Raw genomic sequence first — 12,558 nt, 5'->3', positions numbered from 1 at the left:
GCCGTGCATCGGTTGAGGGTTAATATTCTGCGTTCGCGAAAATAGTGTTTCACGTGATCACAAATATTCCGCCTAAATTCCGCCAGGACCACTTCAGTCTCACTCACTCTGGTCCTGCGTGGTAACGATCAGAGAGAGAGAGAGAGAGAGAGTCTTTATTTTCATCGAACCAAAATACATAACAAACGGCAGTGATGGTGGTACAGAAAATATGCGTGCACAGTATTCGGTATTAGATAGGAATGATCGATAAGACCGTGAAGGTCATCTAGTCTGATCACACCAGCATCAAACAGGTACACTTGACTCAGAACAGTCTGGCTGTAAAAAAATGTTTAGTTACGAAAGGAAAATAGAAAAAAAATTAAACAATGGTAGCAAATGATCAATGAAGCAATGTCTGGGCGAGGTAGGGCAACAGTGTTAGTGTAACGACAAGAGGTGATCAAGTAGGGCTTTTTTGAATCTATTATAAGGCAATTCACGGATATGTGATGGTAATGCATTCCAGATGATAGGTCCCGAGTAGTCGATAGATCTCTTAGTTAGGTTGCTATTGGGTTGGGGTAAGTAGACGTTTCCTTTAGACGAAGATCTCGTGTAATGGGAATGGACATGTTTAGTAGGTATGAAAAAGTCATCAAACACAGGAGGGAGACTATTGGAAAAATATTTGTGAACAACTTTTGATACTTCGAAGCGATATAGTTCATCAACTCGCAAAATTCGATGCTTACGGTAGTAAGGCGATAAATTGGTACGTAAAGGTACAGATGAGATCAGCCGTATCGCACGGTTTTGCAGGGTTCGAATTCTGCACAAAAATGTTGTACATGCATTTCCCCATACTACGATTCCATATTGCAGATGCGAGTGGAAAAGAGAGAAGTAGATGGTTCGTAGTACTGATCTGGAAACCAAAGATTGGAGACGGGTCATTATTCCCACACACCGAGCTAGTTTTGATATTGTGCATTCAATATGCTGCTTCCAAGACAATTTGGAATCAATGGTGACGCCGAGATATTTTGCTGAGTCACATATTGAGATTTGTTTATGATTGATGTTCACAGTGAAATTATGACTGGCATTATTTAAAACGAGCATCTCGGTCTTATCTGCATTCAAACTTAGTTTGTTTGCTTGCAGCCATCTCGACACTTTTGGGAGTTCCCTATTCACAGATGCATGCAAATCATCGACAGTGTTGGAGGTTATGAAGAGGTGAGTATCATCAGCAAATAGCGTTGTGCGGAATAAAGATGCATTAACAATGTCGTTAATATAAATGAGGAAAAAAGTCGGTCCAAGGACTGAGCCTTGTGGCACTCCACAAGTTATATCTCTGGTAATCGTTCTTAATGTCCCCAGTTTAACAAATTGTTTGCGGTTTGCCAGGTAGCTTTCAAGTAGAGTTGCTGCAATACCCCTGATTCCATAGTGTTCTAGCTTGTATCTTAAGATTCTGTGGTTAACTGTATCGAAAGCTTTGCGGAGATCGATAAAAATGCTGCAGCCACTTTCTTTTTGCTTGATGGTTTTGTAATAGTCCGTTACAATTGATAGTATTGCATGGTTGGTGTTGTGGTTGGATCTGAATCCATGCTGGGTCGGAGAAAGTACTGCATTCAATTCAAAAAAGTTCTTAAGTCGGCAGTCAATCAGTTTCTCAAAAACCGTGGCAAGATTTGGCAAAACAGATATTGGTCGGTAGTTGGAAATTAGCTTTTTACAGCCTTTCTTAAACACTGGCATTACTCTGGCAGTTTTCAGTGCATCTGGGAAAATGCCTAGACGTATCGACTCATTGAAGAAAATGCATATAACATCACCAATAATATTAAAGACTAGCTTCAGAAAGTGAGTTGGGATGAGATCGGGTCCTACTGCTTTGTTACTTTTCATTTCAGATAATACGATCGCAACTTCTCCTTCACTTGTCGGCTCAAGAAAAATGGATTTCTGAGGACCAGGACTCAAGTACGAGAGAAAGTCATCGGAGGAGTTTGGTATTGAAGCTGCAAGATCCGGACCAATGTTGCAAAAATACTGATTGAACTTTTCTGCTACTGCAAGCTGGTCTTTGATGATGCTGCCATTCTCGAGTAGCTCGATGTCATCAGTACTCTTGGGAGCATTAGGGTTGTTCAGAATTGATCGACTTTCAAAATGTCGTGGTTTTCAGTCCGATTCCCATGCCTTATACCATAAAAACATATTCTAGGTACTTTTTTTCGTAATTCATCCCTTGCATCCGTGTGCACATTGAGCTGGAAGAATATCGGCTAAAAATAGGGGATTCCCCTAAAATTTGAGTGTCGCTATTCGGACTAGGCTAGTAAAACGTCATATATAAGCTGGTTTTATGTAGCTATTGCGGTTGGAGTGCTACATAACCTCACTATAGAAAGTATTGTCAGTTCAGGACACCATTTCCATGTCCCACACTGCCTTAGAACTCCTCAAAACTGCCTAAGACTGATAGTCATTTTGTTGGATCACCTATCCTACACTCCTCAACCCTACCCGAGATTGTTCATCAATTGCCGGGATCACCACGTGCAAGAATACAACTGTAAATGTATCATTCACTCACAGCCAGTGGTGGCTTTTGGGGTGGAACGTATGGAAACTATTTAGATGTTCGCAGATTTAGTGCCAAGCAGAGTCGATAGATCTTCGTTGGACAGTACACTCTTCAATTCAGGCACCGCATGGTATTAGTCTACATTCAAGACTCTGCTGTCCAACGAAGATCTATCGACTCTGCTTGGCACTAAATCTGCGAACATCTAAATAGTTTCCATACGTTTGAGTGATGTCTCTTGTGAAGTCTCCAACGGATTCCCGCAAGTCTCCAACCTTGGCACCGACTTGGAAGCCATTAGCTAAGATGACGGTCGACGATTTACGACCCGAATTACAAGAACTTGGCGAAGCTACAAGTGGGAGCGAAGCTGTATTGACTGACCGATTAGGGAAAATCCGAGATTCCGACAAACCTTCACAAAAGAAAGAACCAAAGCCCTCTCCATTGAGCACCACCGAGAGTACATCATCTGAACTGGTTATGCTTTTTCAGATGATGAAGCATCAGCTAGATCTCGATCGGCAGCAGCAGCAATTAGATCGGGAAGCTTCTGACCGTAAGTTTCAGCTGCAGCTCAAGGAGATCAAGCAGAAACACGCCCAAGACCGTGAAGAATCCGAAAGACGATTCAGACTGCAATTAGAAGAAATTCGCCAGCAGTCCGATAACCATTCATCGGCAAGAAGTGAACATTCATGTCTACACGAGGTTGTTATAAAGAAGTTCAGGCGCATGAATGCTGACCTCTTAGAGTCTTTGCAAGCTCTGGAGAAGAAACATGCACATTCCACCTTCGTCGAAGAAATTGAGGTCTTCATACGGTCGGTAGAAATATCAATGACCGATCTCAAGGCATTCGTGGATTCAAAAGTCGACCAGCTTGACGATGGTGATTTCAAGACCGAAATCATTGATGGCATGAGAAGATCAAAAGAAATTTATTTTGTACACATTCCTCTTGCCAAATCCAAGTCTTCATCGCTGAAAGCTGCCGAAGAAGCGGAAAAAGCTGCTGGATCCCTCCCGAGTGGAATAGTGCCGCCTACATTCAATGGCGATATTTTGACTTTTCCGGCATTTTGGGAGTCGTTCGAGCCATTGGTTCACAAAAATCCAAAGGTCAGTCCGTTTTACAAAATCTCGTATTTAAAGGCAGCTCTTAAAGGTTCGTCATCCGGCCTTCTCAATGGTTTCCCCTCGGCGGCAGTGAATTATGAGCCTGCAGTAGAGGCCGTTCTTAAAAGGTACGGAAAGAAGCAAGCGATCGTGAGAAATCACATCGAAGACTTACTACAGGGTGAGAAAGTAGAATTTAAGATCGACAAAGTCAGACAACTTCTCGATGCCGCTACTGCTAAAAGGGCCGTTTTATCGCAGTATGACGTCTCTTGGGACCAACTCTTTACACAGGTACTAGAGTCCCAGTTGCCTGGTACGTTGCATGAGCGTTGGATCAGAAAAACTAGCCCCTTGATCGAAGCCGATAAGATTCCTGATTCTGATCTCCTGTTTGAGTTTCTAAGAACCGAGTTGGCGACGATGGAATCGTTGCGTAAGTCGCAGAATGGGCGTTGCCCTGTTGACGTACGTGAAAAGCCCCCACATAAAGATGAGCTGGTTAGTGTTGGTACCGATAAACCTGACAATTCATTTTCTGCCCAGTCTCTCGTGGTTCAATCCGTCCAGCTATCATGCACCTACTGCTCAAAACCTCATTTATTGAAAGATTGTTTTAAATTTCTGAAATTAAAACCAGCCCAGCGATTGGCTGACTTGGTTATGAAGCCTGGTAAAGTGTGTTTTAGATGCTTATTCCCGAAAGGACACAAAGACCACCCGAAGCATTTTCATCAATGTAAGGAGCGTTGTTCTGTCACTCGCTGTGGGAAACCCCACCACAAATTGTTACACGTTTCTGCGGAACCATTGATTGACGCTAAGTGTATGGTATCAACTGTTGATGTTTCCACCCCTGCGTTTCGGGATTTCGACATAGACACAATATTGCCTACTGCTTTGGGACGAATCCACCACAGAGGTGAAGTTAAAACAGCTGCGTCAAAGGACGTTTCGTTGAAACCTGATCCATGGATTTCGTTGAACGACAAGTTGGAAAGATTAGCTGATAGAAGAATCTGTTGACCGATCATAGTCGGTCAAGTGGGGGAGTGTTTTGACGAGTCATGTTTTTAGTTAAACTGATTCACTAAAACATCCAAACTGATTAATTCAACTGTCCTTTATTTGCGTTCCGTTATTTTCCTCGACACCTCTTAATTGTTCTGTTTGGTTGATGATTGGTTAATTATTGCGCCGTCCGTTCTCGTTAACCTTTATATTTCGCTGTTGCTGTTGTTTCATTCTCCTTTTCAACTGTTATCGGACGAGCAAGCAATCTTGCGAATCTCGCCATTTAACGTGTATCTTCTGAATAAGCTGTTCCGTATATTCATTTGGACTGCTTGTATTTGACAAAAGAAGATAGTTGATACGCAACGCTTGCTTAGTACCCAGATTGCCAGATTTAGTGTGCAGCAGACAGGATCCCGACACCTGATAAAGCGCCACTCATTGATTTCAGTGCCGTGTCGGAACATGGGCGGTCGCCCAGGGCCCCCCCTGTTTGAGGAGGGCCCCCCCTCCTCGGTTTACGCGCTTTTTTCCAACTATTTCTCCGGTTTACGCGCTTTTTACCAACTATTTCTCCGGTTTACGCGATTTTTACCAACTATTTCTCCGGTTTATGCGCTTTTTTCCAACTATTACCATTTTCTAAATAACCGTGGAAATCCTTGTATCCATGAAGAATACGGTACAGTACCGTAAAAAGGCGTGAATCATAATTCTCATTTTTCAAATTAACATTTTTCGAATAACCATGAAAATCCATGCACCCATGTAGAATATGGTCTCGTAAACAGTTGTCGATCATCAAATTTCTTCCCGCGTTAAAAGAGCTTACTTTGATTTTATGAGGGAAGGCCCTCCTACATTTATGCGATTTTTGGTTATCATTTTGCGAATAACCGTATAAATACATGCAGGCCTACCCATGTAGAATATGGTAGGTCAACCGTAAACAGTGGTCGATCATTAAATTTCTGCACCGGTTAAAAGAGCTTACTTTTATTTTATGGGACACCCCTCATTTACTCAATTTTTAGTTATCATTTTACAAATAACCGTGGCAACACATGTAGGCTTACCCATGTAGTACCGTAAACAGTTTTCGATCATCAAATTTCTGTGCGTGGTAAAAGAGCATACTTTGATTTTATAAGGGGGGGCTTCTACATTTATGCGATTTCTGGTTATCATTTTGAAAATAACTGAAAATACGCGCAGGCCAACTCATGTGGAATACGGTACTGTAAACGGTTGTCGATCATTAAAATTCGGCACGCGTTCAGCGTGCGAGCTCACTTCGATTTATGAGGGGCCCCTCCTACATTTACGCAATTTTTGGTTATCATTTTGCGAATGACAGTGAAATATATGTACACATGTAGAATATGGTACCGTAAACAGTTGTTGATCATTAAATCCTGCACGCGTTGTACGAGATTACTTCGATTTATGAGGGGGGCACCTACATTTACGCAATTTTTGGTTATCATTTTGCGAACAACTAAAAATACATGCAGGCCTACCCATGTAGAATATGGTACTGTAAACAGTTGTCGATAATTAAATTTCTGCACGCGGTATAAGAGCTTACATATATTTTATGAGGGGGGCCCCTGCTACATTTATGAAATTTATAGTTATCGTTTTGCGAATAACCGTGAAAATATATGTACCCATGTAAAATATGGTACCGTAAACGGTTGTCGATCATCAAATTGGTGATTTGTGTGAGAGACGCGATCGCATCCACTAACATGAATGATTATCACTTCCAGTATATTTTTGAATAATATTCAACACCTTTTTCTCAGTGCTATAAAATTACAATAACATTCACAAGAAACTACTACAGTGTATACAGGAAGTATACATTTTCAGTGACTGGTGCATCTCATTTATTTTCAGTAATAGGCTAACTCCATGTCAGTCGCCCTAAAACAATTAAATGGTTTATTTCAATTTTTAGATTTGACAGAAATTTGGATTAAGTGATTTTGAAATATATCCGAGTAGCCTACATCACAATTTCAAGTTTTTAAATTCAATATCCAGCTTTTCAAGCCAGCGCATGATAAAAAAACAAGCTTTTCCGGCTCATTCAGTCGTAAAATTGACAGAATTTTTGGTAGGTCTGTACATGAGCTATCTTGTATATAAGTTGATCTAATATATCATTCAAGTTACAATGTAGCTTTTTTGTGTACTGCACTCAAGTTTAAAGTCATTTCTAATGAAAATCATTGCAGTATCCCTCTCATTTCTGTCAACTTGAAAATTTTCATGACTACTCATCATATGGAAGCTATTATAAGAATGCTGAAAAATGAGTTTTTATTGACTATATAATTTTTAAGTTGTGACAGCAATGTATGTTTTAGGCAGAAGTAGGCGATTTGGATAATGTTTAGTTCCTCTTAAAACTAGCGTTCTAAATTTTCGTGTGGACAGTGTTGCGCCAACAATATTTGAATTTGACGCTGTGTATGACTTGATTTTGAAAATTATTATGAGCCTAGTTTTGACCCCTTACCTCATTTTATTGTCAGGTTCAAGAGCTTCTATTCTATCTTTAGGCGTTTAGACGAGGTTGTCTGGTTAAGCTGTTTTATCACCGGCACCATTGCAAGGATTCATTGTAATATTTACCATAAACATGCAGCTGTCCTGGTTGGGTAACTTCTGGGACAAGTGGTGATTTGTAATATACCGGTATTTGTTCTTTTCTGCAGGTACTTTTGCTGTGTTAGCTGTTAGGAATAAATCATTTTTCTTTCACTGTACAAATATAGTCCTTGTTGAATGATCCAGTAATAATTCTTGATGACCATAAACTCCTCTTGGTTGAGTCTTCTTGTCAAAGAAGGGAAGTCATTGTTGTTTGTTGTTGTTTTGAGTATTCATGAATCATGATGTCTCGACTGCTTCGGTAAGTTTACACCAAGCCAATATCATTTTGTACCCGTATGATAGTTTCCATTTAGTTGTTCTTTTTTACTTTGGGTGTCATATTTGCTATCATCATTTTGATTTCTACTTTTTTGAAGAACTAAATGCATCAATTCAATTGTCCGGTCATAGCAGTTCATTCGTTGGAAGTTTCAATTCTATGGATGTGTTCTATAAACTTCATTGTTTGGTCACCTTCGTAATCGATTAGCTCTCGGTCCTCATTCTGCTTATATATTTTGATCTGAGCCAAGTCAAGTCACCAAAATATCACGATTTGAGTCATTGGAATCCTGCCATCGTTTCCTTGAAAAAGTATGAACTTTTTCTTTTTTAGTTTCCATTGCCAATGTATTTGTGATTACTTTCACGCATGAAAATCTCATCTTGAACTTGAATGACACAGTTGCCTTTTATAGTAAATAGTTACACACAGCATCGACATTCCGTATAGTATCACAGAAACTGTAGACATGCAATATATAATACTTGTATGGAGAGGCGAGGGGGGTCTGGGGGGCGTAGCCCCCCAGAAGCTGTGTTTATGGATATATGGGGCCCCCCCTAGAAGTTTCGCCCAGGGCCCCCCCAATCCTAGGGCCACCACTGCTCACAGCCACATTATAAACATCACATTGTTCAAACGAAACGAAACAAAAAGGCAAAGAAACAGATCAACTTGGCACAGTGCATTGCACAGGGATGCAAAGCTCACTAGAAGTCGTTTCGGAGGGAAATTTGAGGCCTTGGCAGTGCTGGCATATTCTGCGTATTCCAACGCATTTGAGAAAGGCAAACTTCTTGGCAATCGAACTCTGGAGAGTGCTACAGGAAAAGCACAGGCTGATCTGTCATTTGAACTGCTGGAACTTTATAATTTAGCAAATAATGTCAGAGCTCTTGTGTTTGACACAACACCCTCAAACAATGGAAAAAATAAAGGTGCGGTTCTGTTACTTGAAGAATTGATAAACAGGAAAGTTTTCCACTTTCTACTTCTGCTTGTCGCCATCATATTTATGAACTAGTCATCCGGGGAGGTCTGGAAGTGAGGTGTGTTTGGATCTGCGACCACAGGCCCTGAAAACACAGATTTTAATACCTTCCAAGTGGAAAGATATTGATCAATTAAGAAGCTCTAAAACACTTCAGTTTGATGAATGCAGCTGGTTGGCGATCAAAGCTGATGAAGCTAAGCAAGAAATAATTCCACTGATGAAGCCATATAATGGAAAGCAGAAAGAAGTCTTGATAATGAATGACTACAGAGAATGTGCAACAGGCACCTTGGCGATTGTAGCTGCCCAATATATTGATAATCGTTTTCGCAAGCCTGGTGCTACTAATAGCACTGGATGGATGAGTCAAGTGCTGTACTGTCAAAAATGTTCACGTGGAGAGAGCAAATGGGCTATTCTGAAGAGTTCATTAGAAAGTTGCCCTGTTTTATGTCCCAGCTTGGTTGAAAACTGGTAATGCATGTGACGCACAGTATATTGATCTCAAATTTCTTCATGGCATGACAGACTTTTCATTGTGCGATTTCACAGTTGCTGATGTGGCATATAAAAAGATGCGAGAACATCATTGGCATCTCACCGAGGAAACGGTGGTATCAACAATGTTCTCGGCTAAACCAAAGATTCCCGACAAAGGGAAGGAAGCGATGGCTGCTAAATTGCTGCAAATGCCAATCCTTGCACAATTTCGCAGAGGTAGGCTATACCTCTGAGTCTAATCTCTGACTCTGTCTCTGAGTCAATGAGTATGGTTGCTTTAATTGAACCGGAATCATGGTTTCTATTCAATGCTATACATGTCGAACATGATTGGTTTAGTCTTCCAGTTTCGGAATGGCATACTGATTCGCATTTCGTGATTGCTCAAGAATTTGTCAGTAGCGTTGAAATAGTTAACGGCGCAGCAGAGCGTTTGGTGAAATTGAATACCGACTTTGATGCTTTCAAAACAGATGACAAAGAACAGCGAGCGAGCCTCTTACAAGCCGTGTAAGATAACGGGAACAGATATGCCGATTTCTCTAAAGCAACCATTTCATCCGGACCTGATTTAAGTAGTATTTGCCAAGTTGATCTGTTTCTTTGCCTTTTTGTTTCGTTTCCTTTGAACAATGTGATGTTTATAATGTGGCTGTGAGTGAATGATACATTTACAGTTGTATTCTTGCACGTGGTGATCCCGGCAATTGATGAACAATCTCGGGTAGGGTTGAGGAGTGTAGGATAGGTGATCCAACAAAATGACTATCAGTTTTGAGGAGTTCTAAGGCAGTGTGGGACATGAAAATGGTGTCCTGAACTGACAATTACTTTCTATAGTGAGGTTATGTAGCACTCCAACCGCAATAGCTACATAAAACCAGCTTATATATGACGTTTTACTAGCCTAGTCCGAATAGCGACACTCAAATTTTAGGGGAATCCCCTATTTTTAGCCGATATTCTTCCAGCTCAATGTGCACACGGATGCAAGGGATGAATTACGAAAAAAAGTACCTAGAATATGTTTTTATGGTATAAGGCATGGGAATCGGACTGAAAACCACAACATTTTGAAAGTCGATCAATTCTGAACAACCCTAATGAGCATGGATTAGGATTAGGTTTTGAAAAAACAGGATTTGTGAAATTTTGTCGGATTTGGATTGGATTTGGATTGGAGATATTTTTCAGAACGGATTAGGATTTGGATTGGATTTATATATTTTCTGGGAGATTGAAATGTCGTGTGGCGAATGGCGACAAACTTTATTCAAATCAGTTATTAATGTACTTATGGTTACTAGGTAATACTGAATCAAGTGAATCGTTGGTTGTAAAAGACAATTTTCGAATCCCTCCATTGCATAAAATAGTTTTTTTTTCTGAATTTCCAGTTGGAATCGGATTAGGATTGGACATGGACTTGAATATGAAAAAGTCATGGATTAGGATTTGGATGTGGATTTGAAGGTTCGGATTTGGATTGGATTAGGACATAGAAATTTCAAATCCGCTCATCTCTGGTAACGATCGATTGTCTCAGGATTGCGTCATACAATCACGTGACTCAGTAAGTCATGCGAAAAGAAGAGACAGAGTCAATTTTTTATTTCATCAATGATAAAATACAAAGGATACTACTAATAACTGAATCATTGCTATACTGTTGTTCGATGGCAATGACAGCGGTACCGGATACAAGTAAAATGTTCAACGTCGGGGTGTTTCATACATATTTGTATTATAAATTTCTTCGGTAAGTTCGGTAAGGAAATAATATGATCACCTTTTTATTTTATCGCAATCTCTTGGTATGCTGATCTGATAATTTGTTTATAATAAACTGAAATGAGAAACAAGCGATTAACTATAAGGATTAACGTGACTATCGTAGGTATGTAAAGTCAGATCAGAGCAAACCTCAAGACAGCGAGTCGTCAGTCAGGTATTGGTACAGCACGACCATAATATCTGATCACTAGGGCAATTTTTTTTGACCTAAAAAACGGAAGATTTTGACCTAAAAAATCTAAATTTTGACCTTTTTTAACCTAAAAAAATGAAATTTGACCAAATTTTGACCTCACGTATGCAAATTAGGTGTTTTCGCATATAATGTTAAAATTGTACTACTTATCTTCATTTCTGGTTGGAACTGTTTGTCCTTACAAAGTAGATTGGCCTGAAAAAACGTTTTTGGCTCAAAAACTGACAGATTTTTACATGAAAAACTAGTATTTTAACGAAATCTGGCCCTATGAAGAATTCCAGTAGTTACATTACGTATTCTGGTGGAAATAATTAAAATTTGTTGTAGTACAACGAAAGAACCCTTCCTACATTCTCGGGTAGAAAGTGTCTGTTCTTACTACGTAGCTTGCCAAGAACGGACAAAGAACGTTCAACAGCAGCATTTGTTGGCTGACAACACTCAAGTTGTGTGCACACTGCTGGTGACAAACCGTGTTGCTTCATTCTGACAATGTTGTCTATGTCACAATTTTTCAGCTTGCGCTTCTTGATATAAGAACCATGCAATGTCCAAGCAGTCTTGCTTCAGCTAGGATATTGCGGTACGTTGACCATAAAACCATGTCACTATTTGTTTCATTTGACTATTTATGATTCACAATGAGCAGACGATGGTCCGTTTACAACGGTAGGCCTATAAAGTAGGCTACAAGCTGTAAAATGTCAAATGATAAGTTCACCGACAGCGCAAAATCTACGATACAAACGAAATGCAGAGGTCAAAAAATGTTTGACTTTGTAAACAATTTTGACAAATTTTGACCTAACGCTACACTTTTGACCTAATTTTGACTTTTTTTGACATGTCAAAAAAAAATTGCCCTACTGATCACCAACCTATTTGCTTGAAGCCCGGTACCACCGTCGGTTACAACCTTGGTTATTTATAACTGTAATAATATTGTTAATTAAACACTGCAGCCTGAAGAAAAATCTATAGCTTAGGACATACCGATCAAATCACATTTGGCGAGGCTTTTCGACGTGTATCAATATTACCGCGCTTTAAGCTGCCTGGGATGATATAGCCTATCACGTCAACAGTAACTCCGTGAAGTTACAGAGTGAAGATTGGCCAGCCACCTCTCAAACACCCTCTCAATTGATATCCGGTATGAATGTTTGACACCGCAGGAAATTCGTCCGGAATGACTATACTGATACGCATGTGAGCTCATAGACACATCATATGAGCATTAACCCACATCTTATGACATTCCCTGATGATGTGTGGACGTGCACACAACATGGCGGATTCTCGATGTCAGATCTCAGCCGATAATATGTGTCAGCCAAATATTGTATATACCTATGCACAATGTGCTTCATTCAACGCTGTGAATCTACAGTGTACTGTAAGAA

At 40.0% G+C, this 12,558-nt stretch overlaps 3 long non-coding RNA genes across 3 annotated transcripts in view; 2 read left to right on the top strand and 1 right to left on the bottom strand.

Moving 5' to 3' along the window:
• The window catches only part of LOC145458918 (uncharacterized), a 462,825-nt gene that overhangs the window by 99,926 nt on the left and 350,341 nt on the right, over positions 1-12,558 (top strand). The gene's annotated exons all lie outside the window — the stretch shown is intronic.
• LOC145458912 (uncharacterized) overlaps positions 1-12,558 on the bottom strand; it is a 482,198-nt gene that overhangs the window by 128,519 nt on the left and 341,121 nt on the right. The gene's annotated exons all lie outside the window — the stretch shown is intronic.
• On the top strand, positions 130-2,139 carry LOC145434502 (uncharacterized). Its single transcript, XR_013913423.1, has 3 exons — positions 130-934; positions 1,105-1,224; positions 1,911-2,139. It is a non-coding gene; the product is annotated as an uncharacterized LOC145434502 (long non-coding RNA).

This window comes from Botryllus schlosseri, chromosome 2 (genome assembly GCF_051294905.1).
Source record: "Botryllus schlosseri isolate E-star chromosome 2, Bs_hap1, whole genome shotgun sequence".
In the NCBI taxonomy this organism is placed as follows: domain Eukaryota; kingdom Metazoa; phylum Chordata; class Ascidiacea; order Stolidobranchia; family Styelidae; genus Botryllus; species Botryllus schlosseri.
The sequence above is the reverse complement of the archived record's forward strand: the minus strand, read 5'-3'. Positions and strand labels throughout refer to the sequence as shown.